Below are 6742 nucleotides of genomic sequence, written 5' to 3'. Positions count from 1 at the left end.
TATTCATTCGCTATTTATTTTATGCGGAAGAGTATTTTTCTTTCTTATGCCACGTGGAAAATTAAAAAGAAAAAAGAAAAAAAATGATATTGCGTTCATCTCTGATGATTATTTACTACATCCTCACACGAGAAACATTGTTGACCAAAGAGAAAAAAAGAAACATTATCCAAATAATATTTTAGCATTTATTAATATATTTATTTTGTAATTATTTTAATTTTTTTTTTCTCTCTCTCTCTCTGCGCTCGTTATATTTTCTGAAAAGGGACAGTCGGGTTCTATTTATAACATAAAGAGGTAAAACAAACCCCGACTGTAGAAATTAATACGGTGAGTATTTATATTTCTCCATATGTTGTTATGGTGATTAATTAACGACTTCCGTGGGTAGCGGTGGCTGCTGTTGTTGCTGCTGCTGCTACCACCGCCGCCGCCGCTGTCGCTGCTGTTGTTAAGCAGGCGGCATTACCTTGTGTGAGAAACCAAACAATAACAGTAGTAATGTGAGAGGAGCAAACGATGTTTGGCTTTCCTTCTTTATTTTTTTTTTTCCTTTCATCTCTTGCCTTTCTAAATAGCCTACATTTCTAGTCCCTACGTTGATTTCTATCTAGCACACACACACACACACACACACACACACACACACACACACACACACACACACACACACACACACACACACACACATACAGACACACACAAGGCACGCGCCGTGACTAAATTATTCAGGGCAGCAGTAGACATTTGTAAAGTAAATTGTCGACAAGTCTTTATCACTAGGAAACGATATGCATACATACATACATACATACATATATACATACATACATATATACATACACGCATGCATCCATATATATATATATATATATATTATATATTATATATATATATATATATATATATATATATATATATATATATATATATATATATATATATATATATATATATAAGCTTTGGTCATTATTATAGACCAGGACATGCCTAACTTACTACCATCACATGGTGAAGTCTTTTAAGTAATATTTAGGGACATCGTAGCTCTCTCCAGTTGGGAGCCGTTGGCCGAAATGCATCCGAGCATCGGTGTTCGCCTGGAATTTCTTGGTGGAATTATCTAGTGCTTGTGTTTAATCAGCAAAATATGACCATCTCCAAGTATAACAATAACTAGGAATCACTTTCTATTTCTTCATATTCAAACAGAGGCGGTGGCGAACTGGCAGAAACGTTAGCACGCCGGGCGAAATGCTTAGCGGTATTTCGTCTACCGCTACGTTCTGAGTTCAAATTCCGCCGAGGTCGACTTTGCCTCTCATCCTTTCGGGGTCGATTAAATAAATACCAGTTACGCACTGGCGTCGATATAATCGACTTAATCCGTTTGTCTCTCCTTGTGTGTCCCCTCTGTGTGTAGCCCCTTGTGGGCAGTAAAGAAATAAGAATCGTTAACAGTCCGTCTTTATGTTCTGAGTTCAAATATCACCGAGTTTGACTTTACCTTTCGAGATCGATTAATTAAGTAACCGTGGTGCACTGGGGACGATGTAATCGATTCCCCACCCCCACCGAAATCACTGGCCTTGTGACAAAGTTTGCAAGCAACATTAGCATCTTGTCAACGGGAATCTCAGCCCACACAGTATCAAGGTATGGTATAATATATGTAACCTGCGTAGCACATACAAACTGAACAACTAAGGTGTCATTATGGAAAATGTCCTTCTTATGTTTTGAGATGAATTTGAGAATATTTAAGCGGGGATTTGGTTGCTATTTCTAGCTGATTGAGTGATCTCCAATATCAATTGTCCACCACAACTTTCTCATAAACAGTTACCTTGCTATGAACTTATCTCCGCTACTTGCTGACTCTGAATTTTCTTCCCTCAAGCCTTTGTTCACGATCTCCGATAATTGGTCAATAGCTGACATTGATCTCTTGGAATACAATATTGCAAAAAAAAAAAAAAAAAAAAAGAAAAACAAAAATGCGTTAAAAGAAACAAATAACATTTATAGTAAAGATTTTGATTGCCTCGACCTAAGTACTCGATGGGAATTTTATTTTATTTTATTCTATCGAACTCCGATGGATGAAAGGCAAAGTTGATCCCAGTAGGAAGTAAAGAAGCGTAACAAATAACGTGAGGCATAATAATAATAATAACAAATTAACTCACGTGAAAAATAAAATAAATCAAAAGTAAAAACAACAACAACAATGATTTGAAATGTGTGTATGTATGTATGTATGTGTACGTATGTGTGTGTACTGAGTGTATGTATATGTGTATATATGTGTATGTGTGTGTGTGTATTGTGAATGTAAAAAGAAGCAAAAATAGATAAAGGATGAAATGAAAAAACAAAAACAAGACAGCAAAAGAGTAAGAGAGAGAGAGGAATATAGGAAGTGCGGGAGGAAGAGGTAGGTAGAGAGAGAAATAGAGAAAGAGTGGGGAGGAGAGGGAAGGCAAAATGTCTTTGTGAGTATTTATTTAGTAAGCATGGGCAAGTATGAATAGTGATGAATTTAGATGAACGGACAATTGTATAGCATATATGTTACCTTTCCTAGTGCAAAATCCTTCAGGTGTTTCATTCACATGATCGTATCATACAGAGCCTGTTCATTTATTTCTAAGTACTGTCCGTGTTTGTATTTGTTAGTAAACAAACACAGACAAAGTATGAACTGTACTGTTGTGATTTTGGATGAGAGCAGACGATAGGTTTAACTTACAATTATTGCCGATTATGTTACAGGTCATTCATACAATAGGATTCTAGTCTCTACTTGATTGTGCGTACGTATGTATGTATGTAAGTTATGTTATGTTATGTTATGTTATGTATGTATGTATGTATGTATGTACGCATGTGTGTGTGTGGATGTATTTTTTGTGTATAGACGTCTTCCGATGTACATGAGTGCTTACTATCTGTACGTATATGAAATAGCCGGCCTTTCATTATTATTTCTCGTCAAACCACCGCCACCAACACCAACATCACCGTCATCGCCATCACCACCGTTACCACCATCACCACCACTATACACTTCCTGTCTTTCGAGCCAACGGGACAACTACAAGGTTGACTTAGCGGCAAGAAAGGGCAATCAAACTTTCAACTCATTCAGTCCGAAAAAAAACTAAAAAAACAATTGGCGGGGCGTGGTGGTGGTGGTGGTGGGGGGGGGGGGGGGGGCATGGTTAGCGCTTGAACGCCTTCTATTATAAGCGTGCTCTTTCATGGCTGCTGTGAGACTAAACAATAACAATGACAACGATTGTTGGCACTCCGTCGCTTACGACGTCGAGGGTTCCAGTTGATCCGATCAACAGAACAGCCTGCTCGTGAAATTAACGTGCAAGTGGTTGAGCACTCCACAGATACATGTACTCTTAACGTAGTTCTCGGAGATATTCAGCGTGACACAGCTGACCCTTTGAATTACAGGCACAACAGAAACAGGAAGTAAGAGTGAGAGAAAGTTGTGGTGGAAGAGTACAGCAGAGTTCGCCACCATCCTCTGCCGGAGCCTCGTGGAGCTTTAGGTGTTTTCGCTCAATAAACACTCACAACGCCCGGTCTGGGAATCGAAACCGCGATCCTATGACCGCGAGTCCGCTGCCCTAACCACTGGGCCATTGCGCCTCCACGATGACAACGATAACAAGAGCAATAAGAGCAACAACGACGACAACACTGACAAAAGCAACAAAAACGATTACATCAACAGCAATTCAACAACAACAATGGCTGCAGAAACGACAACAACAACAACAAAAACAACAAGACAGTCAAAATAATGATGACAACAATAATCACCATCACTTTCTAACTATATCAGGAAGTTGTCAGCCATTTTTGTTTCTATTTTTGCCGATGGACTGCTTTAATAACTGTTTTACTCTGTTGGATCCCCCATAACCATTCGGTGTATAAAAACTAGATAGTTCTTTCGAAATTCCTATTTTGCTTTCACCCATTCACTTGTGTAGGTTTGCTATAGAACTCTTTGAGAGAACATGGTTCAGTGGTCGGAGACATGTCGAACTGTGTAAAACGTGAGAGAAAGAAACCTGGTTGTTTCTCACAATAAATACATCTAAAGCAAAAGGTTTTCGTGGACCCCTAAAATACTACCGTAAATCCTCAATTTGCTATTTTGCTTGCTTGGACCCCCATGATAGAAATGGTCTTGACATATTTGAGCACAATGACTCATTAAGAAAATAAAACAAGAGAAATAGATAATCTAAAATATTCTTTTGTACTCTAGGCACAAGGCACAACATTTTTGGGGAAAAGTCCAGTCGATTAGATCGGCCCCAGTACGCAACTGGTACTTAATTTATCGACCCTGAAAGGATGAAAAGCAAAGTCGACCTCGGCGGAATTTGAACTCAGAACGTAGCGGCAGACGAAATACCGCTAAGCATTTGGCCTGGCGTGCTAACGTTTCTTATTTCTTTATTGCCCACAAGAGGCTACACACAGAGGGGACAAACAAGGACAGACAAACGGATTAAGTCGATTACATCGACTCCAGTGCGTAACTGGTAATTAATTTATCGACCTCGAAAGAATGAAAGGCAAAGTCGACCTCAGGGGAATTTGAACTCAGAACGTAGCGGCAGACGAAATGCCGCTAAGCATTTCGCCCGACGTGCTAACGTTTCTGCCAGCTCGCCGCCTTCGAACATAAAATATTAGTTGTTACAGATAATTTTTCCTATTCTTTGCGAGAAAAAAAAAAAAATGGGGCGGGTGAGGATGGATTTTATGCCGAGGAGACATAACTTATTCACAAAATGTTCTGTAGGTTTAGAGGCGGAGGAATTCCTGAGTAAAATGTTTGTTTTATTCCTTTCGAAAGACAGGAGTGGAAGCTCTGAAGAGATAGGAATTGCGGAAAGTGGAAGTCGTGCATGAGATTATACCGAAGTATCCGAGTTGCAGGATGGGAAGTGAAAAGGGGGATAAATCGGAACTCCAGAAGGGTGCATGTGTGATGTGAGTGGGGCAGTGTGGTTGATGGAATAAACTTGGACGGAGGCAACGTCCGTGATGAGTCGAAGAGCATCTGAGCGAGAGGCGAAAATGAGTTATTTACTTCGGCTTGGATCCGAAGTCGGCATCTTTGCTGCAGAGGTAACGAAGTCAAAGAACTGTAAGAAATGGATGGTAGCTTTGGTATGAGTAGGGCGCAAGAAAGGAAAATCGAAGTAGGGATGAGAGAATAAGTTTATATTAAGTTAGCATAGATAGACACTTGTTTGTCAGAGGCAGCATATCTGCTTGCGGAGGGGTGGAGTGATGAAAATTGTGAATTTTTAATACATTGAAATTGTGTAAAAATTGTAATATTGATAGTGTAAGAGGTTTGCAACCTCATAAATGTTTTTTAAAGGAAAAATAAAAAAGAACAATGTTTTCGAGGGGTTATCAGTCGGCGGGCGTTGGTGTCTCTCTCATTATTTGTTTCATCCTTATCACCCTCATCTCATTAATGTCCATGTCCAGCCCGCAGCTACTTTATGTCTGTTTTTGTTTGTCCCCTCTATGTAACGCCGTTAATGGCGAATTTATTGAAATAAAGTTAGCATAGAGGGATAAATGGTGAAAATAGATAGAAATATGTCTAAGCTAATAGAAGTATTAATGATGATGGAAGTGACTTTCACCGTGAAGGAGGAATTATTGCCTCTGTTTGGCGGCGCTAGCTCATTTTCACCTTCTCAGTTACTTTCATCTCCATTCAACTAGCACACCTGATTTCTGGCCAACTTCCACAACTCTCTTCTTCATCTATCTCCCACATCATTCTTTTAACTCCAGTTTCTTTTTCATTTACCTACCTCCTGTTCAGACAACTCAACTTTTATTTATCTTCCTTTCCTGGCTCTGTTACTTAGATCTAGGTGGACGTTGACGTTGAACGTTAATTGTCTTCGTAACAAACATACATATGATCTGTAGTGATGGTAGGATATAGATTACAGCCCTCTCGGCTGGTTGTCTCATCATCACATCCGACAGACCGAGCAACTGCGTTCTCATACAGTATAGTTTCATGATAAATATCTACTTTATATAGTTACAGACAACAAATTAAACTCGAATCTCTTCAAGCACTAATATAGTTTGGTGTTTTCTTATCTTTCCTTTTATAGAACGCATGCATGTTTTAGTTGAACAGCTGAATAATGTCTGTAAAGCGTGACTATCTCATAAAATAAATTCTCTATATGTCTTGTATGCGAATGTTTATTTGCATTGAATCAACAAATATATAAGTTTAACCTATTTTCTTTATCCGCTTGGTTTCCAGTCAGATTGTGTCAGCTTCACCATATGCTTAATGTCCTCAGCCCATATATGTATATAAACGAAAGATCAGCCAAAATACTATCTTTAGTATATATACTAAAGATAATATATACCTATATATATCTATTATCTACGAATAAATGTTTGTGCCAAATTAACGTCAAACGGGTGGGCAATCACCAGCAGCGTCGCAAGGGTTCCAAGCACCCGGGAGCAAAGACAATTTTAGGCACCCGATTAACGCGTGATAAGCAAGAGGAAATTTCGCACCCCTTCACATGTGCACCCCGGGGGTGACTGCCCTACTACATATTCTTCTTGCTATGTCTCAAGCAATTGCTCGTTCACACGCAGGTAAAATTTCTCCTGCATGATGATTTGAAACCGCATT

Source organism: Octopus bimaculoides, chromosome 3, assembly GCF_046866305.1.
Source record: "Octopus bimaculoides isolate indiv1 chromosome 3, ASM4686630v1, whole genome shotgun sequence".
NCBI classification, from domain to species: Eukaryota; Metazoa; Mollusca; class Cephalopoda; order Octopoda; family Octopodidae; genus Octopus; species Octopus bimaculoides.
The sequence above is the reverse complement of the archived record's forward strand: the minus strand, read 5'-3'. Positions refer to the sequence as shown.